This window comes from Falco naumanni, chromosome 9 (genome assembly GCF_017639655.2).
Source record: "Falco naumanni isolate bFalNau1 chromosome 9, bFalNau1.pat, whole genome shotgun sequence".
NCBI classification, from domain to species: domain Eukaryota; kingdom Metazoa; phylum Chordata; class Aves; order Falconiformes; family Falconidae; genus Falco; species Falco naumanni.
In genome coordinates, this window is record NC_054062.1 from 35481844 (window position 1) to 35506111 (window position 24268).

Genomic DNA, 24268 nt, shown 5'->3' on the forward strand with positions numbered 1-24268 from the left:
GAGGTTTGAAAAGGGAAGCAGATCAGAACAGTAGCGCTTTAACTCTTTGCTACAAAATGGAGATGAGAAGCGATAGAACTCAGGAGGAAAGCAATGAAGCCGCTAGTGCCACTGATGTGTGTGTGTAGCTTTAGTGGGCTGTTTGGCAGTCCGTCCTTACTTTCTTCTGTAATTACAAAAAAGTTACAACCCCCCCTGCCCCTGCAATTAAAACCATATGGTTCTTCCCCTTTAGAGCATTGGTGGGAACATTTTCATAAATCTTGCTGAAGGGTGAGGGTGGGAAATAACTTGGGTGTTCACTGCTGCTCTTTTATTTTTCAACTGCAAATTTTAAGGACAATCACTTTCGAGGAGAAAATGTTCACCAAATACAAATACTTCCTTAGACAGAGGAGACTTGTTGCTTTTCTGACAGACTGGCCTCTTGTTTTTCAATATAAAATTTAAAATAACCACATATTTTTGTGTTGATCACTTGACTTTTCCAATCCCAGCAAGATCCCAGTGAAAAGGACATCTTGAAGTTGAAGAATTCCTAAAAAATCTTTATTGGATTGGTGCTTTGTCATCAGATCTACTAAAGCAATGAACCCTGTATTTTAGAAATAAGACACTTAAAATGGTCAGTAAAAGACCTGACAGCTGCTTCAGTGATGCACTGGAAAAGAAGGACTTGGTGCGAAGCTTGCACACTGTGTTTAGTATTTTGACTCTTTTGATACTGTGGTTTTATTTATTTGGAGTGCTACCCAAAGCTGCATTACACAAAATAGAGTTTTTCCTCATCTGTTCTGGATTACAGGGGTGGGTGGGATCTTCGAGTTCTAAAAGAACAAAAAAAGTCTTCAAATTCCTGATTAAACAAAATCAAGCTTTGTATGTGGAGAAGTTATATTTTTTAATTTATCTGAAATATGCACATTCACTAAATATTTTGATATTTTTCAGAGTGACTTACATGTTGTACTGCCCTAAGCACACCACTTTAAGTTGCTGTTAGAACAGAAATATGCTAAGGTGAAAGTAGCATGTATACTGCACTTTAGCAAAGGATGCTTAAGTCAGTACTCCTGAATTTAAAAATTGTGTCTTCTGCAACATCTGATAAGATGTCTGATTCCAGTATCCCTTGGCACGTACCTTCACATGTGAGAACTTAAGAGAAATGCCTAGTGTTATGGTCACGTATTACACAGTGCCACTGTCAGTTATTTACCAGTTCAAGATTCCCTCTGAAGTGTAACCTCTAAGATTTGCATGTGCCCTGACAGAAACAAGCACTAAACCTGAAATCCCTGGAAGCCGTGTTAGGGAGCACTTTGAAACGTTCATTTTGCTGCCAGCTTGAACAATTGGTTTTGACCCCTTTATTTTGTTCTGAGCAGAGATATTTTAATGTTTCCTCTTCCCCTGCCTCCATTTTCTCATCAAATTGAGTTGCGCTAATAAGATATGATGCTAGAAAGAATGGGTTTGCTTGTGTGTGGGGAGGGTTGTCGCCTGTCTTTCAGAAAGATAGGAATGAAAAGTGGTTGTTCCTACTCTAGTGTATTTTGGCCTCTGTGGAAATATCCTTTTTCTTATTTCCAGCCTTCTCTTACCTGAATTTGCAAACTTTTAATCTCTTCATGAATGCTGGGGACACACATATGAGGCAATTGACAGCCGAGTGGTACAAGGCCGGTCAGGAAGAGGGGATGTGTGTGTGCAGGGGGAAGTGCCTTGGTCTTATGCTTTTCCTGGTTATTAGTTGCATAATAACTTATGTGGGGTTTTCCCCCCTTGTTGCCAGATAGTGTGTATACGCTTCATGTCTGTGCAGAAGGCCATAAAGGACAGGAACAGATGATCTAGGGGTCTGTACTGGAGGTCTAGGAGTAATCCAACCAGCTTCCTTCCTGAAAGGAAAAGTTTGATGGAGCAAATGCATTCAATATAGAGTACCCTGCTGCTGACGAGACTTTATTTTGTATCAGTTGTAGGACATGCAGGCAAGACAACAGCCCTTTGGGCAAATAGGACACTGTGTGGAATGCTTTGGATTACTCCTGAGCTCTGTGCTGGGGCAGTGCCTGTCATGTCTACAGAGGGCCTAGAAGGTGTGCTTTGGAAAGAACGCTAACCTCAGTGTGCCCCTTTCCCACCTCCACCAAGTTTATCACGAGTGTTTTAGATGCAATGTTGGAAACTTGACCTGGGACCTATTGCTGCTTTTGTACTTTTGTTTCTTGGCAGCAGCAGGGCAGGAGTGTGTAGGCACGGCCTAATGAGTTGCAATAGGATAAATACTAGATAATCCCGCTGGTTGCTGCAGAGGCACCCTTAATAATGAGACGAGACACCAAGAGTAAAACCTGAACATCCTGAACAGTAGGAAAAGTTTGAGAGGAGAAAAAAAAAAAAAAAAGTAACCCGCACCGGGCCGCAGCGAGCAGGGTTCGAACCTGCGCGGGGAGACCCCATTGGATTTCAAGTCCAACGCCTTAACCACTCGGCCATCGCTGCTGCTGGTAGCAATCTGCCCGCGCTGACACTCTTACCGGTCCCTCTGGCGGCGGAAGTTCCCGCCCTCGGCCGCGCGAGGGGCCAATGGGCGCCGCCGCGCTCCCTGCCCGCTCCGCCACGGCCGCTGGGCCCGCCACGCTGCTGCTGCCGTGCCCAGCGGGCCCCGGGGCTGGCGCTGCCGGGCTGCGCTCGGTACCGCGGCTCGGCGCGACGGTGCCGAGTGCCGTGAGGCTGCGGGCTGTAGCTAGAAGCGCTGCCTCTCGCGCAGCGGCTTTGTTTTGGCTGCTGTGAACAGCGGCTCTGGCAGCTGGGGAGGCGGCCGGTCGCCGCGCCCGTCCCCGTGCAGGTGGTAACTTAATAAATTTCCCGTGCAGCTGTTCAGCTCAGCAAAAATAAATGTCAATGTACACCCGTCTGGGTGTTTCCATCCCGAAACGTGACGGCGGTGCGGGCCGCGGGGGAGGCGCGGCCACAACCGGAGCTGGCGGGAGCCCGGCGGCGTCGCGCGCGGCCCTGGGGGGTACCCTCGTGCCCCCCCCGCTTTACTAACTCTTCTCTCAACTGTTAGAAAAGTTCTCTATCGTGTGACTTTTACATGTAATTTAATTCACTGTAGCTATTTTTTCATCTAGCAATAGTTAGATGTGTCAGCAGTAGTAAATGGAAATTAAATCTAACTTGACTTCATATGCTACAATGGTTAAAAATTTAAGTTTTTCTTTTCACTTATTGCAGGGCTTATGCTAGGGATTGTACCCTATTTTCCCTCCTATCGTCACAGCTTTTGTTTTTTTTTTTTTTGTTAACACCTGGAATGATGGTGATGACTGTGCTTCCCCCTCCCAGGTTTTTATGAGTTATTGATCAAGAAGCACTCTCAATTACTCTTTAACTGTTACCAGCAACAAAAAACATTGCCGGATTAATAAAGACCTTAAAATAGGCTTAATGAAATAAGTCTCTTAAAACTTTTTCCCTGGAACCTGACCTGGGGAGTGCAGAGGACAGACAGACATTAGGAAGCATGAGGCATTTCTGTAATAGTCAAAGAAGTCAGTTATTTTGTCGTACTTAAATGGTAAAGAGAATTTAATAAATACTTAAGTTAGTACAGCTTTTAAAAAATCCTTACCTTTAATTGCTCATTAGTAGTTGGGAAGTTAGTTTGTGGTCATTGTCAGGCACCTCTGACTGCTCAGTTCTGCTGCAGTACGAAAACCAATAGAGAACTTCTCATTAGTTTCTATAGGAAACAATAGCAACAGTGTTGACGGACCACTTGTAGAAACAGGGCTGATCCCTTAGCTACGTGTAGCAGCCCTGTAATCATCCCTCTGAAGTAGACGGTAAAAGGTTGGATCAATACAGAAAACTTGATAGATGTTAGTAATTCTTTTTTCTTGCACTTAACTGCATAGGGTTCAATGCTACTGTTTATATTATCTGAGTGTCTTTTTGTGTTATTGTGGATATATTACAAAAATAAAATCAAACTTCATTTAGAGTTTATGCTTGTGCTATTTGCTGTGGCTTAGATAGAGGAACATTCAAAAACAGTTAGATGGTCCTTAACATATAAATAAGGTCCATATGAAATGGTCCTTATTATCCTACTCTGTATCCCCCTATCTCACTCAGTAGTTTAGTGTCATAATAATCTTCCTTTAAATTGTTGCCTGTTTAATGTTCTTACACCCAAGGTGATTTGGTCTGTTTTGCTGATGTCCATGTAGTTTTGTGTGTTTGGGTAAGGTTCTCATAAGCTGCATTACATCTGATAAGATGCTGTCTTTATCCCATAGTGTACCTGGTTTCATATACAGGAAGATGAAAAGCAAGATTATACCAAATTTTCATGATAATGTAAATAGCAAATGTGTGAAGAGCAGGGTGAGGAAAAGTAGTGCCTTCAGTATACCAGGTTATAGCCGGGGGGAACTTCTTAAAGAGCAGATGCAGAAGTGGAGACAGTCAGAGGTCATGTTTGCTTGTGGACAAACAAGTATTTCTCAGGTGTAAATTCCAGAAAAGACTTGTTGGGGCTTTTAATACAAAGCTTTTTTTTTTTTTTTTCCTTCCTCTTTAATTGATTTGAGGAGAAGGAACAGAGCTGTTTACTTCTACACTAATGGATCTGCTGCAGATTTATTTCCTTTACAGAAAACAGACTACTTGAAATCCATACAAGTAATTTGTTTTAGGAAGATCTTATGAAATGCAAGAACATTTTTACTATTCAAATCCAAAGAAAACCAAAAGAACGACACATCAAAGTTCAGATTTGGTAATACCCCTTCAAGTAAGAGCATTTGTTCTAACTGTTCCTGAAGGGATTGAACCACAGCAGTTGATTTTTTCCCCTCCTTCTACAAAAATGTATGCATATGTGCTATATACTGGTCTTCACTTGCTTCTTACGCATATTTGCCACACAGCACATGCATGATGGATAGGACTGAGATTTCCAGTCACCTAGCAGGCAATTTGAAGCTTTGAGTGAACTGCTGCATATTTGTAAATCCTGGATGATCACACAAAATCTTTGCCTTCTGAATAAATGACATTTCTAGGGTGAGTAAAGGGCAGCAACTTAGACATTTATTCTGGTCATGAATGAAGGCCTTTTGCCAGTTAAAAGTTTTTTAATGACCTAGAGATCTGTGCAACAAATGGCATGTTACCACCGGAGTCTTTTATGTTATTTGCACAAAGTTATTTTACCCAGAAAACATTCACAGGAAAATTTTAAATGCTCTACATTCTGAATTTTGCCCATTTATTAAGGACATTTTGTAAAAGGGGAAAAATCCCCCTTATCTATATGAAATATAAAATATGCCTTCCCTACTTTTCCAGATGCTTTGTTTTGTTACTCTGATTGGAGAAACATGCAAAAAAATATTCTGTTATATTACTGGGAGTAATACATTTAAAATGTTCTTAAAGTCTAAATCAAAATGGTTTTGGTTTTAGACTACAGAAGTGATTCTTGCATTTCATTCTACTGAAGTAGTACGTAGTACAGTGGTTTCTGAGATCTCTAGACAATTTTTTCCTGTACTTCATTGAAGCAGGGTCTTTTTTAAATACTCCCTTTTCTTGACTGAAATGTTAAATACAGTTAAGATTTTTTGATAGCTTTTTAAAATATAAATCTTCTGTAAGCTGAGAAAATGTGGAAAACTAAATCTACAGAGAGGTTTTGAGCTGCATAAAAAGAGAATTCAAGAGGAAAATGGAGAATCTGTATGTTTGTTACTGTTTTACATGGGTTTGATAGTAAGCAAAGTCAATGTGAATGGTATCATTAGCGTCTGTGCTATGCTATTTGATCTCTGTTCTGTTAGCTGCCCCAAACTATAATAGCACAATTCCTGCATCTCAGGAATTAAGTTAATTGGCATCAATACTAAATCATGGAATCATGTTTTGGAGTTTGCATTTGACCTCCTTGTCAAGACATGTGTTTTAAATCTACTGAAAATTAGGCTGGAAAGGCAATTATATTCTGAAGCCATGCAAAATGCAGAAAACCCAAACAAGACACAGCAAAAATAAATTACAGTGTGGTCTCAGTAACAAAAGAAGTTTGTTCTCTACTTGGAAGAAAGAGAGGGGTGGTTATAGATGTTGGGCTCAGATTGTATCAGCCCTTGAATTCAATGAAAATGCCTTTGCTCCCTATTAGCAAATCCAAGCTGGTTCTTTAAACCAGACTTACTGGATGCCAAAACAAAGATTACCAGTCTGAGCTCACAAATGGCAAGACAATGTCCTTTGGAGCACTGCATACTTGAGCACAGTTTTGTGTGGTGACACAAAGACACATGGATCACTTATGAACTGGGCACCTGGAAATCCCTGGGTGCCTGATAGCTATGTAGGAATAGTTAATGTATTTCTAAGACCCCTGAGGTGTGAGGGTTTGGATCAGAGCTCGAGGGAACACTTAAATTCAGTTGTTCTCCAGCAGGTCTTCCTTGGAAGGTGAAACTATATAGCTGAACCATTTCAGGCCCATAGGCTTTTTATCAGGTTGAACACAGATTTGCAAACTTGAACACAGACTTGTAAAGACACATCTAAAACATCCATGCAGTATCCTGAGCCATTGAAACCTGGAAACAGACTCAGTGTTCCTTTTGTCTCACAATTTGCAATGTCTAACTTTTTATATTTTGAATTTAGGAGCCTTTATTTCCTAGCAGGACTAAGAAGAAACAACTTTTTTTTTTTTTTAAATGATAGTTGGCTTTATTTTGTATTCACGTGAATCTAGGACGTGAGTTAAATGTGCAATTTCATTAAAACTTAATAAATCATTAAATTTGTCTGACTTGTGTAAATGACACACTAAGTGTAATATTTAACCAATTACATTGAATGGAATCTTGAAAAATTCGGCGCCGTTAGAGAAAATTGTCACTTGAGCAATACTACAGGGACCTCCAGTGTTCTTTGTGCAAACTGCAAGTAAAAGAGCAGATGGGATGTTGCAGGTACTATATACAGGAGCAGGTTTAAGCACTTTCATATGATAACTTTTGAAGATGAGCAGTGATCAAAAAGGGATTATGGAAGAATGGTATCACTTGCAGAGTGCTACTTTAACTCTAGCACTTAGCTATGAAGCTGTGGTGTTCCCAAGACAGAGAGATCTTACTACAGCTCAAATCACTGAAAATATTCTAAAGAAAGCCTCAACTAAAATAGCACTGCAGTGTTAAGTCCTAGATACTGAGATAGGGAAACTCAACAATATCTTAAAAAGTCATTAAAACCTTGAGATACAAGCCTGAACTAAACTCTGAGTTAAAAGAGATGTAATAAGGTCTGCTGCCAAAAGCTGGAGAGCCTCCAAACGTACAGGTGTTCAGTTAATAAAGCATGCTACTTGCTGTACATAATCTTATTTTAAGACCTGAAAGTCAGAGATATTTGGATGCCTTTAAGAGGCTGAGACAATGTAAGGGGAGAGAGGTCAAAAGAAAACTGATTTGAGTAGGACAGAGCTTCCCCAGCATTCAAGCATTTCGATTCTGTACCTGAAACTGGTCCCCAGATCTGTTCTTTGGGACACAGAATGGAAAGTTTTAGCCATATAGTGTTTTCTGAAGTAAATTCTTATTTTTATTGGTTGTATGGTTTAGGCATTCAGTTTTGTTACATGATCTACAAAACTAATAGATAGAATGAGAGAAATACCAAACAAATATACTTCAGTATGCAGCATTATTTTTGCTACTGTTATTCATTAGTTTCTTCAGTAAGAAAACATGAAATTACGTAGTCTAGTGGCGCTAGCATTATCTGTTGTAATACACAATTTGTGTTGGGTTTGTTAATTCATTCACATTCTCCAAGGGAGATGCAGAATTCACTCTTGAATATTCCAAGTAACATATAAGCACAAAGTCACTGTTTCACTGACGTTGCTGTAAATGTGTCTTGTAATCTTAGGCAGAATCTAATCTAACTTTTCTGTTGCAAGCATCACAGACATAACATATTAACAGATTTCTAGCAGGAGTATATGTTGAAACTTGCATTTGAAAAGCTGATCCAGACCAGCAAAGTAAAAAGCCACAAAGTAAATGCATGAGAAGGGATGGAATAGGGATTACCAAATTAACATTGCACTTGAGGTCAAAAAAGGCGAGAAAACTGAAGTGTTGAAATGCTTGCGGCTCAGTTCTATATTTCTAGAATCGACAGTAATAACAGATTGTTTAATGCTGAAGAATATATTTGCATGCTGATTATCACTTGCACATTTCTTCTACTGATAGGAATTTGGACAGTTTAACCAATTAAAAGATTTTGCAGTATCTGTCCTCTTTACTTACAGAAGTTAAACACTTGGGGGAAAAAAAATGGACAAACTATCCTAGTACCACTATTTTATATAACAGTCCTAAACCAGATTTTTCTCTCTCCATTATCTATTCCAGTGTCCAGCTTTTGCCAATTTTAAGTGACTGAGAAATGAAACTTTTAAGACTCCTTTAGGAGATTAAATCTACTTTCCAAAATACACATATCAATTGGGAAATTTTATCTGCTATCTTGTGCTCATTTTTGGCCAGTTAAATCTTCATTAAAAGCCCATGAGATATACTAAAGCTTTTTTTTTTAGTTTACTTCACATTTAGTCCTGTCATGAAGAAAAACTCTAGGCACTGATGGTTTTCATTTAGTTTGCATTTCCAAAGCAATTTTCAGTTTATGAAAACTTTCTAAATACCAGAATCCTTCCTGAAGGCTGTCACCTGTAATTTCTATTCCCATTTAAAAACAAGTGCCATAGGTTCCAAAATTCTAAAATTATAGAACAATACATTCATAAAGCAATGTTATATGTATGAATTCTCATAATGAGCTAATTCTTTGACAACATCATTGTGTACAAATTAACCATATATATGCATAAACATTGCTAATTTTAGCCTATGACATACCAAAATGTTTTAGTTAGGCTTTCAGTTTTATATCTAGTCATCTTCAGGGCTTCTCAATGGCCACTGGAAAGTATTTTTGAAGAATTGCTTATACCATTCTGAAACAGGGGAGCTTCCTTGCCCACTAGGGACAAGGATCTCCCCCTGATGCCTGTGAAAGGTGACCTAAAAGGCACCTAAAAGCCTTGAATGCTTCTTCATAGAAGAATATAACATGCATATAACATGCAGGCAGATAGATTCTGCCTAAGATTACAAGACACATTTACAGCAACGTCAGTGAAACAGTGACTTTGTGCTTATATGTTACTTGGAATATTCAAGAGTGAATTCTGCATCTCCCTTGGAGAATGTGAATGAATTAACAAACCCAACACAAATTGTGTATTACAACAGATAATGCTAGCGCCACTAGACTACGTAATTTCATGTTTTCTTACTGAAGAAACTAATGAATAACAGTAGCAAAAATAATGCTGCATACTGAAGTATATTTGTTTGGTATTTCTCTCATTCTATCTATTAGTTTTGTAGATCATGTAACAAAACTGAATGCCTAAACCATACAACCAATAAAAATAAGAATTTACTTCAGAAAACACTATATGGCTAAAACTTTCCATTCTGTGTCCCAAAGAACAGATCTGGGGACCAGTTTCAGGTACAGAATCGAAAGTGGCTTCATTTTGGAGCTACTACATAATGATGTTACGGCCTGCCCCTATAGTCTGTTTCATAAACTCCTCCACATAATTTGTTGATGCTGTGCTGTACACCCCTACTCTTAGTCCACTTATTCAAATTTTTAAATACAGAATTAGTTTATAACATTACTCCTTTTATTAAAACATGCTGTATTTCATTTATCCTAAACCTCGAGAGTTCTTTTGGAATCTCCAATATCACTGAAAAGCCCTTTAGGGATCACTTGCTGTTTTCATCTATGTTATACATAATTTATATATATTCATGGTGTAAGACTGATGTTATATGCATGTTATTTCTGGTGTGCTACAATATACTTACAATCATTCAGGGTTATTTGGGTAAAAGTGATTTATTTAGCTTTTCTCCAAGTTTTTGTTGCTAGTTCCATTAAGACATTTGGAGACTATTAGATATGAATGCTAAATAAAACAAAAAGCTATTATTCATCACTTAGAGTTCTAACCACTACACCAAATTAACTTGCCTGTGAAACAGATACTAATTTAGTATGATTTTTTTTGTGTGCTTTATGAGAATTGTCCCTAATTAAGTAGTCAATAGAGTTGTCAAGTTTCAAAGAGTTTGCATTTCATCATGCTATGCTTTCTGGCACAATTTATTTAAAAAGAACCTAGGTAACTTTTCCATGACATGGGTATGTTTCCTACTTTCTTTCCCAGTTCAGAACCCTGTACTGTGCTCCTGTTCACTGTTTATTATTAAACCTGGTCTGTCCCTCCCCCTGATTTAGCACTGTGCTTCCCTGTTTCATGGCTCCTGTCTCTTTCTTGGGGCTAGTAAGATGGTGCTCTGCTTTCCTTCTGTTTAGTTGAAAACATTCTGACACAAGTATACTAAAATTCTGTATTAAGGGATTGCTGACTTGTGAAGTATTTTACTGCCTTGGCTTTATTTGCTTAACTCCACATTCACAGCACCAGGATCTATTGCTAATGACTGAAATGCCTTTCCTGGTATGATAAAATGCAAGAGAACTTTCAGTCAACCAAAGTGCTTAAGAATTGACACAATCTGATCTAGCAATCATGCGTTACCATTAGAAATGTTGAATGGGATCCTGCTATCTTAAATGAAAAGGCTATTTAATGAATATTGCAGATGTTTATCTGGATAATGGAAAAGATTAAAGCCCTTACCTTTATTAAGATATTAATTACTGGTTGGGAGATGGTAGCATTTTTAAAAACTTCTAATGCCTTTGCTACTTAGAAGTCAGAGCTCTTCTCTGGCTTCCCCTCTTCTGGTCTCCCTCAGCTACGAATAGGGAGTACCAATATGGTCTCTGAGACACAGCTCTAATAACACAGCAGGGAAGGTTTTGTATTTCCAGCAGACATCTGGTCCCTGTAAGAACAAGGACTGGTGATTGTGAGACTTCTCCCAGCTGCTTGTAAAATGTCTCATCAGCCTTTTAATCCTGGCTGGGTGGTTTATAACAGACTCCCACCAGAATATCCGCCTTGTTGGCCTTCCCTCTGATTCTTACCCACAAACCCTGAATGCTATTGTCACCATCATTAAGCTCTAGGCAGTCCAAACACTCCCTGACATACAGGGCTATCCCACTGCCTCTCCTTCCTTGTCTGTTCCTTCTGAAGAAGTTTGTAGCCACCCACTGCAGCACTCCAGTCATGTGAGTCATCCCACCATATTTCCATGATGGTGACTATGTCATAGCCCTCCTGCTGCATGATGGCTTCCAGCTCCTCCCATTTGCTGCCCATCTTTTGGGCATTGGCACAGACGCGTTTCAGCTGTGCTATGGATCTCGCCAGCAACACTGGGGTGCTGCCCCCAGGCTCATCTCTAATGATCAGGGTTTTATTCTCTTCCCACTTCAAATCTAGTTTAAATGTCTCTCAGGAAGCCCTGCTAACTCCTGAGCTAGAATCCTTTTCCCCCTTTCAGACAGGAGAACCCCATTAGTGGCCAGCAGGCCTGTGGCCCTGTGATCAACAAACCCCAAAATGTAGCCAGTGATGCCAGGCCGGGGGCCACGTATTGATCCATCTGACCTTCCCATTGCAGGCCCCAGCGCTCCCTGCAGCCGGCAGGGCAGAAGAGAGCACTGCCTGGCTCCTGATCCCTCAGCCAGGTGCCCCAAGGCCCCGAGGCCTCTCTTGGCTGCCCTCAGACTTCTTGTTGTTTGGACTTCATCATTGCCCACTTGGAAAACCAGTAATTGTTAATAATCTGAGGGCCGTACCAGAAAAGAAAATTTTTCTGGTAGCACCCCTTACCTGGGCGCCAGGGAGGCAGCAGACTTTCCTGCGGGCTGGCTCTAGTCGGCATACCGGGCCTCCGCTCCTGTCAGAGCAGAGTCGCTGATGACAGCCACCTTTCTTCCTTTCCTAGCAGAGCTGGCCATGATGTGTGGGGGTGATCAACTCTCCCTGGGCAACTCCTCCAACATGGACAGGCTTTTGTCCACACCATCATTTCCTGGCCTGCTTGTTCCAGAGCCGCACACATATTGCATAGGAGTAGCAGGGAAGGTGAAGAAGGCCAGGGGGTGACTTGCCTGCTGCCCCAAGCAGGGACCTGACTCTATTCCTCCCTGTCACTTCAAACCCCTCCATCTGCCTGCTGGTGAGTAGGCTGGGGAGGCTCTGCATTCTGTGATGTGTCCATGCGGTGCATTTGCCTCAGCGATGGCAGGGAGCGGGTCTGCCAGCCTCCTTTGCTCTCACACTCCCTGATACTCCTAAAGCGTTCATCTTACCCTTCTTAGCTCTGCCACGAGGCTGAGCTGATCATCCACCTGGTGGCTCCTCACACAGGTGTTATCCCAGCTGCCCTGGGACAGCAGTGACAAGCTGGGGCACTCCCTGCAGTCCCTGGCCCAGACAGCTGCGTGCTTCTGTGCGAGCTGCGTCTGAGGCACCAGACGGTGCTTTTGGCTGAGAGGAAACCACGGCTAGGTTTCTTCTGAAGGGCAGATGACCACTGCGGGCCTCTTTTTGACCTCTTTGAGCTGTCAGGGTGACAGTGCGCCCTCTGCGCCAGCCGCCGCGCCACCCTCGGTAGCTCGTGGCCTGGGGTTACTCTTGTAGTGTCGGGGTTTGGCCGCCTTCGCGCCGGGCCCTGCGTGCGCTGAGGCGCAGCTGCCGCTCGCCGCTTCCCGCGCTGAGGGGCCGGGGCTCCGCCCTCACCCTGTCTCGCCGCTTCCCGCGCTGAGGGGGCTGGCGTTCCTCCCCCCCGCCCTCGCTTCCCGCTTTTGGCGGTTCGCAGAAAGCTCCCCACGGTCTTTCAGCGTGATCCTCCGCCCCAGAGTACGCCTGCCAGAGTAGCAGGCCTGGCAGGCTTCTCAGGTTGGTGCTTGGTTGGTTCTTTTTGTTTTGAAAAATTGAAGAATAAACTCCCTTGGTATGAGGGAATGACATTACTCCAGTGTATAGACTTCTTGTAATTTGTCAGAGGAATTGCTGAACTGCTGGTCTGTAAGAAGCTACTGAATTCTATAAGTACCTCAGCGACTGATCACCTGTTTTGTGAATTTATTACATGTAACAGAAAAGGACAGAAATCTTTGAACAAAGGAATAACTTAATCTAAAAATGCACTTTACAAAAAATAAATACAGATATAGCACAAGGGATTTGAGGAGAAACTCCCAACAAGTTTCATTTTGTGATTAATGTAGTTTCCACGGCAGAATGACTCGTATTTCTGTGGTGAGAACTCATTTTCCTGTGTGGAGGCCATTGAATTGGGCTGACCAGCCAAAGACTGCACAAGAACAGATTAAAACTGCTCAGTGAAGTTAGCGAGGGATGGGATAGGTAATGAAGTCAGAGGATTAGATTTACCAATATGTAATGTTATGATATAAGGAGTTAGGACTGGTTAATAGAGAACAGATATTAAAGAGGCTGTTAAGAAAATCTGGAAGACAGCCAGGGTGCAGAAGTATAGTATATAGTATACAGTAATCCATACCATTAACATATTTTTAGATATTGTGTGTGGAATATTTTAATGCTACTTAAGAATTGATACTGCAGTGGCATTTGCAGTGGGTACTGCATAACTTCAAAACTTTAAATGTTTACTTGCAATGATGTGCCTACCACTTTGTTTCACAGGTGACATATCAAACCCAAGTTTGAGTGGAAAACCTTTATAACAAATTGATAAGAGGATTTATTACATTAAAGACAACTTGGGAATGATTCAGGTGCCTGAGCATAGGTGTGTAGAGCCATTTTAGACACTTTTGGCCTCATAAAGCATGCTCATATCCAGCCTTGGCATATCTGGTTGAAGTCTGTGGGCGACCTGCCATACACTGAAGGTTTACGTGATGGATACCCTGCAGTATCTAAAATGGCACCAGCTGCTTAGCTTAAGTGACTGAATCCCATTCCTCATTTGATAATGCAGATGACAGGTCAAAGAACTTTAAATAAAACTAGCATTTTTCCACACCTCTCCTTTATGTACCTATTAAAATAAGGAGGATGTCTGTTCACCACTGTAGTAATGTGTTTCATGAATGAAGCACCGGTGTAGTTACGAAGATCTAATGATTTAAAAAATTGCAATAGGCATCATCTACATAACTCCACTTGTCTATATTGAATCTTGCAGTTAAGTGAATTGTGGTTTTGTTTGTTCTTCACTTTCAAATAACATTAATGAAGTAAACAAGATAGCTAAGAAATACTGAGAAGTACTAACTGCAGTTAGTAAGATTTAGACTTGGATTGCATCACGTAGTTTTAATATAGTGCTCAGAAAATTTAATCTTTCTTAGTCTAGCAGCTTGCGTCCCTGACTATTGTTGTTCATGTCTTCTAAATTCATGAGTTGAAGGTGAGCAAAGGAAGAATTATCTCTCAAGGTTGAAACTTGGAAAAATTCTGAGATGAATGAATTATGAATAAAGTTGTAAGTTTAACATGGCAATACCAGGTACATTTCCCCATAATAAATTATTATATCATCTAGGAAAGTCTGCTTAGTTTCTATGAATAATATATAATGCTATTGCAGGGGAAAAAAGTGTTCTGTAAGATGTTCTTTATACACTTTTTATCTGACTTTCAAATCTTTTCCTTCTATGCAGCTTTAAGTGCAGAAGATGCTACTGAAATGGCTTGGCCCAAATGTGATTGATTTTTATTTTTTATTTTTGTGTTCCATCCAACTATTTCAGTACTCTCTCTTATGTCTGTCCAAGTCTTGTTTTTTTCCTCACTTATGAATAGTCACAATATGTACTTATTCCTCAGATGCCCTTTTTACCTCTAAATCAACTAAAAATAGCCAAGCTGCTATGGCTGAAATTTTCCAAAAAGAAAATTTAGCTAGAGGCATGGACCTCATACAAATTTTCAGACTGAATAGTTTAAGACCATTAAGATCTTAAGCAGCAGAATAGAGTCTCTAGCAGAATAGGTATAAATATTGAGCAACCTCTACCTTTTTGGAGTTTCCAGAGTTTTTTTTACATGAGTAGTGGTATTGCATGCTGTGCTTCAGGGTACTCAACTTCGCTATAATAGCAAATTAACAAAACTTCAATCATATCCATTTCTTAAATGGCTGCCTTGCTGGAAAATCTTACACATGTGAGATTATTGACCTGGAAGTATGTTTTGAGTGTTTTGTGAAGGTTAATGAAGAAGATTGTCATGTACAGCATGGTTTGTATGAACTTTTAGGATATGTAGGTTGCAACTATATTTGGCCAGGCTTTTACAATAGTGGCCTTTGCTTTCCCTCTTCCCTTTCCCCTCCCATGTTCAACCTAAACCTCATCAATTTCAGAGGGGGCTTTGCCACTGATTTAAATGGTGTCTGATTTCTGGTCTAAAAGCTCAGTGCCAAACTATGTTTGCAAGACTAGGAATGAGCTTGGGGTTTCTTTAAGTGGTATTTTCAGTAGCAAGTTGTCAGTGAAGTCAGGAACTAACAGTTTAGGGGGAGGTCCTAAGTGGGTAGTGCCCTCCCCACTTTAATTCTCTTCCCCTCCTATTTCATTTCTCATAGATTAGGAATGACAAGCAACCATTTGCTGTCTTACTGTCAGTGCCTCTGGAGTCCAGCTGCATCAAGAAGAGTTCTTCACAGAGCTGTTTCTAGAATCTCTTAGATTCTTGATATAGAAGGTAAGATTGAAGAGAAATGAAGGGAATTTTCCACTTAGTGAAAGTACACGAAGCTGTGAGTGGAACTATAGTTGCTTAATCAAATGATTACTTCAAAAGTTTAAGATAAAAAGCTGGTTTTCTTAACCAGCTTTTTAGAAGAAGAACTTCTAAACACGATATTTTAAATGTTCTGAGTATTTTAAATTGTCATAGTCTTGTCACTTGAAGCCAGTAGTCAAAGTTTTGCAATGTGTTTTTGTGTTTTCCAAATGTGAAAAAACATATTGGAATATTGGAAAAGGAAGTATAAAATTTTGCGTGGATGCTGTTATTTTAAAAGGTTTAATTTACCTCCTGGTACTTTGCTGGATTTTGTGTCTAATGCAAGGAAAGTTTATGTAAACTTTTATCACCTCGGTGTTGAAAACACTGAATTACTCTACCAGGCAATTTTATACAGCTGTTTCTGATTTTAAAATATGAAAGGCACTTGTTTATAAGTGAGGGGTGATGGAGGGCTGTTATGTTCAATATAACGATTGGTATGTTTCTAAAACTTCCTGTACACTAAGACAATTTTCCATTATGGAAAATCCATTTGGATTCCTCTTATTAAAGGCAAGCTATGTTCAAAGCTAGTGAAGCCCAGAAGACATCCAACAGCAAAGAATTAGGCCTGGTGAAAAATGCATAATGATGCTGTTCTCTTCTATTCCTAATCAGCTGGTTGATGTTAGGAAACTTATCCACCTTGGGAACAAAATTCCGTTGGTTTTGGTTTTTTTTCTTTTTTTGTGGTTGCTCTTTAGCCATTATGCTCTTGAGTTGGAATGAGAATGGAGGTCAAAATGGGCAGGAATGTCTTCAGTCATTATTTCTGAAGCTGTTTCACCAGAACCGATGTATCAACTAAGTAGGGTTTTTCTTCAGAGCTACATTTTGATTTGAAATTGGTTTTCTGACTTGATAGTGGAAATAAAGTGCTGTGCAGTGTCAGGAGCCTGTGGGAACAATTAATCTGTATGTCAATGGTCTGCCCATGTATAGAGGCATGGCATGGTGGGAATATGGTTTTGCTTATGTACTGTCTTCTGTTCTTTAGATCGTGCTTTTGTAGGTGTTAGCTAACTAGCTGCTTGCCAATATCCAAAATGCCGCAGTTTCTGAGAACCATTTCTCTTATTTTCATGCATATTTCAAAGGTATATACTTAAGAAGTATCAATCACGTATGGTACCCGTAATTTTGGGGTGGTTTTATGCGTGTCTGTAGACAACTGGGAACAATTATGCTATTTGGGTCACTGGACAAAACAAATAATGCAAGCCTTTATTTCAACTTGAAAACAGTTACATAAAATGGTACATGATGGTGAGGCGTCCAGGGATAATGCATGGGTATGAAACAAGAAAATCACTTGGCAAGAGTAGCAGCTCTACAAAGAGAAGGGTAAACCATGTCTTTTTACCTCATTGCAACTAAGAGACATTGGTTAAGCAAAACAGTACAGTATAATTTTGCAATAGATAACCCTCTGCAGATAACAAAAAGGGGAAATCAGGACATTGCATTTAACAAAAATAAAACGTAAAAACCTTTCAGTAGCACATCATGGGATTTTTTTGTTGTCTGTTTTTTTTAATGAGTTGAACAATATCCTATTTTTAGTGGAAGGTCAACTTGAACTTTATTTAAACACAGTCTCTGGTTCTGAATAGAGATAGGAACACTTTTAACAGTGATAACAAAAGGGAGGGCTTGGAGCCAGACCTTCTTAACCTATCATTACCAGCACAGGATAGCCATCCATGTAGGAGCTATATGCCACTTAAACAGAGATCCTTGTTTTGTGCTTGAAGTGCAGGCAGTGAAAATAGCACAGACACTTAACCAATCTCAATGGATTTTTTTTCTTTAAGAATTTGAAATGTCTCCAAAGAGTATTAATGAAAACCTTTTCTTTTTGAATTAAATGAATCTGATGTCACACCACCTTCTTTTTTTGAAGTGAATGCTTTTTCAGTATCTTCAATATTACAACTGCAGTTCAGGACCAAAAGCTCCAGTACCTGCAAAAATGTACCTGGTAGACATGTTATGAAGATAAGATTGTTAAAGAATTTCTAAACCAAGCAGGATTGCTTTGGTTCTACTGTCACCCACTAGAATGTCATTGATATCAGTGGAATTATTTAGTTTACTGCTAATACAGTGAGAACATTGTCAGGTTCACACGTTTCTATGGTTCCACTTCCATGGAGAAGATTTTCCTTGCTGTGGCTCTAGGCTCAGGACCATAACGCACATATTTTTGATAGCTGTTGGTTGGAAAGCACAGCCTGGCATGCTAGTGCCAAAGCCAAAAGTTCCGTAGCTGGTCAGGCTGTAGGATTCACACCTCTGCTGGAACATCTCCTAGAATTCATCAGTGTGTCGCAACTGGCTGGAAGTGCGTACATTCAACCAAGGCAGTAATTTTGACAGTGTGTTTAAGGGAGAAGAATGTATTAGCTGACCTTACTAAGAATAATACTGGTATCGGGATAACTTTGACATAAGTATGGAAGATGAAATTATATTCTTTAGATTTATAGTGTAAATAGTATTTGGAAATGTTTTACTGTCCTTAGCCTGCTTATTGGTCTCAGTTAAAGAAAGTGTGAGTAAGATGCTGTAGTGACTAGGTAGTGTATTTCAGCACTCCATCCCTGATTCTGCCACTGGCATTCTGTGTGATCTTGAATAAATAATTTTTCCTCTGTAATTCTGTTTCCTTATGTTGTATTGGAAGACAACCTCTGCTTGAAAAAGTACTTTCAGGGAATGCATTGTAGAAAAAGTAGGCTTGACTATTAAACAGGGAAAGAGAGCGTGTTCTGAGTGTTATAACCCTGGGAAAAATCTTTATTTGTTATCTCACTAGAGATCAGAAAGTCAGCATGAGACAAGTTCATGGAGGTGTGATGCTTTCCCCCATCTCAAACATTTTTTTCCATAAACCTTAGTTAAACCTTTTCATGCCAGTAGGTCAGTCATAACCTGTTCCTTGCCATTTGTATTTTCCAGTATCCAGTAAGAACTAGGCTTAAGCTGTGTTCTTTTCCTTGGTATATTCATTATAAGGGATGATGTATGACACTATTTATGCTGAGAAGTATGTTGAAGAACTTAACAGAAACCTTATGTCCTTGGGAATTTCATCTGCTTTTCAGATGTGGTTGAAGTTGGCCAATGGATTGGAAAAGTACTCTAGGGAGAAAGCAGGCACAGACAGAAGTGAAAGGGAATGTAAAAAGAAAAAAAGTTGTTTTTTTTTTTTTCTTCTCTTAGGTTTAAAAATTATCTTCCAATTACTTCACTGTAGATCTACATCTAAATGCAAAGCCAGTTTAAATAAAATAATCTTCAGTGGATGAATGTTATTAATGGATCTGAATCTTGTCACCTTCTTCAGTTCTCCAGCTCATCTTTCCTTTGTGGTATCTTTGCATTAACAGACGTGTTTCGTGTTACTAGTGATAAGAAGTGATAAAATCTGAGGTAGTTAGTGTGTAACCTGACAGCTTTGTATGGTAATTTAAAAATTTGGCAGGTGTGTTATAGGTTTTTCCTGGTGTTAAATGGCCAGATCCTTCCAGGTGCCAGAGGTATTGCTCCATTCCAGACATGTTCTGGCCCACAAAGTTCTTCAAGCAAAAAAAGCCCATGCTGTTGTATTGAAAATGGAACTAGTACATTTTTAGCATTCTGAATATCTTAGTTCATGGATCAGCTAAAGGATTAAAGAAAAATGCGGTGACTGTTTTTGTGGCTTCTGCAAAATCTGATTTCCAGTTGCTGTACTGACTCTGCAGAAAGAGACTAACAAATTCTATTCAGAGAGTGGTGTTGGCACCAACTGATGAAGCTGTATAATAAATATTGAAATGAAGAACAAATAATCAAATATATTACATACTCTCAGCAATGTTTCACATCCTGGAAGTCCTCAAGTGTCCTGTCCATGTGTATCTTGTTTAAAAATACTAATCCAGACTAATATATTTTGTGTTCCCTGTTTTTTAGAAGGTAATAGGCCTGTGCATTTTATGAAATTGATAGGATAATATATTTTATGTCTGTGTTCAATAGAAAAAAAACCCTAGAGAAAACAAATTTGGTGCCAAGTTGCTGGGTGATAGCCTTATGAATCCCTTTGCTGTCCAGCTCAAAAGTCTGAGACTGAGTCATTGCCTCGAGACAGCAGTTGGCATACAATCAGAATGTATAGGAAAACAGTAGCTGTTCTGAAAATTGCAAGAATAATCACCAGAAGTATCAATAATGACATGTTTCATGTCATCTAATTGTTCAAAAGCTTTTTAACTTTACATTTTTTTTACATATTTGTGCTCTAGTATATAGCTTTAAGGATGCCCATCCCCCTGCCACCCCTCCAGCAGCCACTGTGTCCTGTCAGTCATCCTGAAATACACTGGAGAGCTTGTCAGGCAGTCCCTTGCAGATGCCTCAGAAGCCAAATAGTGAGCCTTAGCAGTTGCACTGAAGTTCCTAGCACAAGGAAATTACATAGGCAGTTGCTTTAGTGCTGAATATGGACCATATATATTCTAGGATAGGTGAGTGATGTGCTATTGGCTTTCTAATGATCTAGCAGGAAATGGATTCTAAAGTTAACGTTTTCTAATTTATGCAGAATATCTTTGGCTCTGCTTTCTGACATGAATTAGTTTATTTATGTCCGTATAAAGTGTACTTATAGATTGTTTAAAAGCTCTAGGTACTATGTTCACATTTTATTGCAGATGGATACAGACTGACTTTTTCTGGTGTCTTTTTTTCTTACACCAAAAGATTCAGCAGTTTCAGTTTGGACACATCTGCTGAAAAGACAAAATTCTCATTATCTTAAAGTTTGTAGCACTTGTTAGGAGTGTTCAAGGTGGCTGCTTTTCTGACTGTTCTGACACATAACTGTATCTCGTGACACATGCTTAACATCCTAAGTGTTGTAAGAGCTGTTGGTCTACAGTGCTGAAATTGCCTACTGTAAAGGTTAATATAACGGAGTGTGAGGTTATAGCAGCCTTTTACCAGAATATCTCACAGTCAAGATCCCTACTGTGATTAGACTGCATATTATACTGGAGTAGAAATATATATTTTTAAAAACATAGACTATGGACTGTGATTCTTATGTTTTTCCTGAGGCAAGCACCAAAATTTATTGCCTCAATGAAGATAATCAGGAAGGACAGAAGTTCACTTTCTAAGTGGAAATATCAGAGAAAACCCCCAAATGATCTTTACTTTCTATCACCTATTATCCTTGCCTTGATTTAAAAAATAAAAATTAAAAAAAATCCTATTTAAACACTGATTAGCTAATGTAAATAACAATAAGGTAAGCCTGGCAAGTTAAAAATAAAAAGTCAAGGTATCAAAATTATTTTAAGGTTTTGTAGTTTTCACTGCATTGGCTTGCAAACTTGTTTCCATATTTTCAGGAAACATTAAAGTTTTACTTTAAAAAAACCCCATGGACTAGAATCAGCAAGTGAGAACTTAAGTAAGTTACTTATACCTTAAAATATAATTGAAATTTTCAAAACCAATATTTTTTGCAAATGACTCTCAGTTAATGATAAGTTATGGGCCTGACCCAAAGCTAAAAAGCTACTGTTGTGTTCAAAAGCCAGTTAAGCCAGGGCTCGAGCAAAGAATGAAAATGTTTATGTTAGACAATACACTAGGGTTAAAAACCCAAAAAACAAAGAAACCTCCAAACAACCCAAAACCCCAGAAAAGGGAGAGTGATAGCACATGGATTCACATTTTTCTGATCTGCAAAAATGGGATTTGATTTGTAACAATTCCCAAGTTTGAGACTGCTCAGTGGTATGATTCTGGAGCACGTTGATCTCTAGTAAAAGGAATTGACTGTGATTACAACTACATTTTTATCTGCCAGATATTAGGAAAGGTCTGATCATTGTAGATGACTTGTAGTATAGGAAGCTGTGCTGTGAGAATGGAGAGTAGCTCTTGCTGCAGGCAGCCAAGATTTTATTTCTGAATTTTGAGAAAAGCAGTTGCTAACACCCTTCTATCAAGAATTGAGGGGAAGCCACTGTGAAGTTAAAGCATGAGTGTATCTGCAGAAAAAATAACCAGAAAATCACCTAGTCATTTCTTCAAATCTCAGTAGAAGCATGAAGTGCTATCTCCACCCAGGTCTTACCTGTCCCCTTGCAACTGATATATGACTTAACCAGAAAAAAATTCACAGCACAATTGATACCATCTATTTGCAACTATTGTGAAGGATTTCAGGAATTACCTATATACTGGGAGGCTTGTGAAAATGTCAAAGGTACAGGCTGTGAACCAGCAATATCATAACAATATTTTTTTTAATATTAATGAAAGGCAGACTCATTGGAGGGTTGGCCAAAGGTTTTCACAGCTAGTGAACTGCCGACAGTAAAAAAAAGTCTGTCTTTTCAAGAGTGTGAAATGATATGGTTTGATGCAATTCCAGTGAAGCCAGAGGAGAGTATCTTGATGAATTAAAAGGCTTTTTGATTCAGGGAGGAACAGCACAGCAGAAACAGCTTTTCAGCAGTATAGGTGCTTCTTTGCTGTGTATTGATAGGCTGTACCAGGTAGGTGCTGACAGGTAGGCACAGACATGACGCACTATTTGCCAGTGCTGCAGAGTCAACCAAAGGTGCACACACTACTGGTTTGTTATAGGAGAGGCGGTTTAAGAAGCTGTTAAATAGCAGTGCAGTTTGGAGTTGAAGCTAGCTGAGAAGAGCAGGGATATGAATGACAGACATTTGTGGCTTTAAGAACAAGTTATTAGTACTGTAGGAAAGCTTACTTTAATGGTTTAAAAAGGGTCTCCCGTTAATATTTGCTATCTTTAATTCAAAAGATGGTGTGGAGGTTTGAATATTAGTGGGAACCTGGCTTCCAGGTTACTGATAGCTCCTTTGCTAGTATAGCAGATGTTACTGGAAATAACTATATAGCTGTAGCTATAAGAAAGTTTGAATTTTAATCTACTTTGCAGACACAGAACCTTTCTGAATATTCATTATTCAATAAAATGATACAGTTAATAGGTGCCAGTCCTTTGAGATTGTATGAAGCCCTCTGAGTGATTGTAAATGTGTCTCTTATTGATTCCTCCACTGAACAGCAGATGGAAAGAGCTTGTCTTATTTCTTGCTTTGTTGCATATACAGTGTATTAGCAAGAATTGATAGCCTGGCCATAACAAACATACTGGGCTAGATAGACTGTTGGTCTGATTCAGTAGGACATTTATTATGTTGAATGTGCTTGTAGATATTTTGAATTTGTTGACTTTCGATGCCTTCTGTCTCTTGCGGTTCTCCTTAGTCTGAAATTCTGAAAACACTGGTTAAGCAAAGTTTGGAAACACAATATTTTGCCTTCTGGGAACATGTCTTAATGACCAGTCTCTACAGTTATGCAGTGTTTTCAGCCTGTTTTGTTCTGAGCTCAGCGAGTAAATAAGTATTTTACATTGAGTAGAACTGAACCAGTAGAAGATACAGAGTCATCCATCTCAAAGCACTTTGCAACAGCTGCAGTGAAGCTTTGTGCATAAGAGGTGTGGTCTGTACACTTGCATAGCTGCAACTTCACCACATGAGGGAGGATACATAACAATTAGAGCTAGCAGAAGGGCCACAGTCCTTTTCCGTACTAGGGGCCACCACTTGTTTCTGAAGCAGTGAATGATGAGGGGGCTCGGTCCCCTTCAAACAGAGGGATAAGTTAAACTGGAGTATTTCAAAACTGTGGGAGTATCCTACCTACTCATTCATTGGACAGAAAAAGAACCACTGATGCCGGTGATTTGAGGAGTCTGAGATTTTATTTCCTTGGGAATTGTTAAAAGTATCTAAAAGTTAAATGTGTAATATATGGCCAAATACATTGACATTTCTAGAGTTCTCTTTCTCTTACTAATTTCCATGGAAGGAAAAGTGTAGTTCTAGTCAGTCTGAACTCAAGTTTTTCTTCCCTTTGTCTTTTGATTTGGAATTAAAACTGAAAAATCAATTCTTTAAATATGCTATAACCTGACTGTATGCAACTGAATCTGTGGGAACTTAGGGCTGTGACTAGTATAGCTTGTAATAAAAGGATAAACTTGGCACTTGCATTATCTTTACTAAGAATGGCAAACCGCTAAATTACCTTTAACCTTAGTTCTTTAATTATTATTCATACTATCTTTGCTTGCAAGTGAAATGTGGATAACTGTTCTGTGGCAAACAATTTGGATCTGTTTCTACACAACTTGCTATAGAAACCCTAAACATACTGTGTGTATTAAATCAATGCTAGGTTCAGTGGAAGGTGACAATATATCTCTTCAGCCTGCACAACTGCAGTACCTTATTACTTTATTATACTGCAGTAATGGTTGTAATAAGT

At 39.3% G+C, this 24268-nt stretch overlaps 1 protein-coding gene and 1 non-coding gene across 2 annotated transcripts in view; one reads left to right on the forward strand and one right to left on the reverse strand.

The window, feature by feature from the left end:
- Window positions 1-2426: 2426 nt before the first annotated feature.
- TRNAS-UGA lies at window positions 2427-2508 on the reverse strand. The gene has a single exon. It is a non-coding gene; the product is annotated as a tRNA-Ser (tRNA).
- A 13186-nt stretch (window positions 2509-15694) lies between these two features.
- The window catches only part of CTNNA3 (catenin alpha 3), a 509885-nt gene continuing 501311 nt past the window's right edge, over window positions 15695-24268 (forward strand). Inside the window, exon 1 of the mRNA XM_040606308.1 lies at window positions 15695-15808. The gene's annotated coding sequence lies outside the window, so the exon portion shown is untranslated. The remainder of the gene's footprint in view (window positions 15809-24268) is intronic.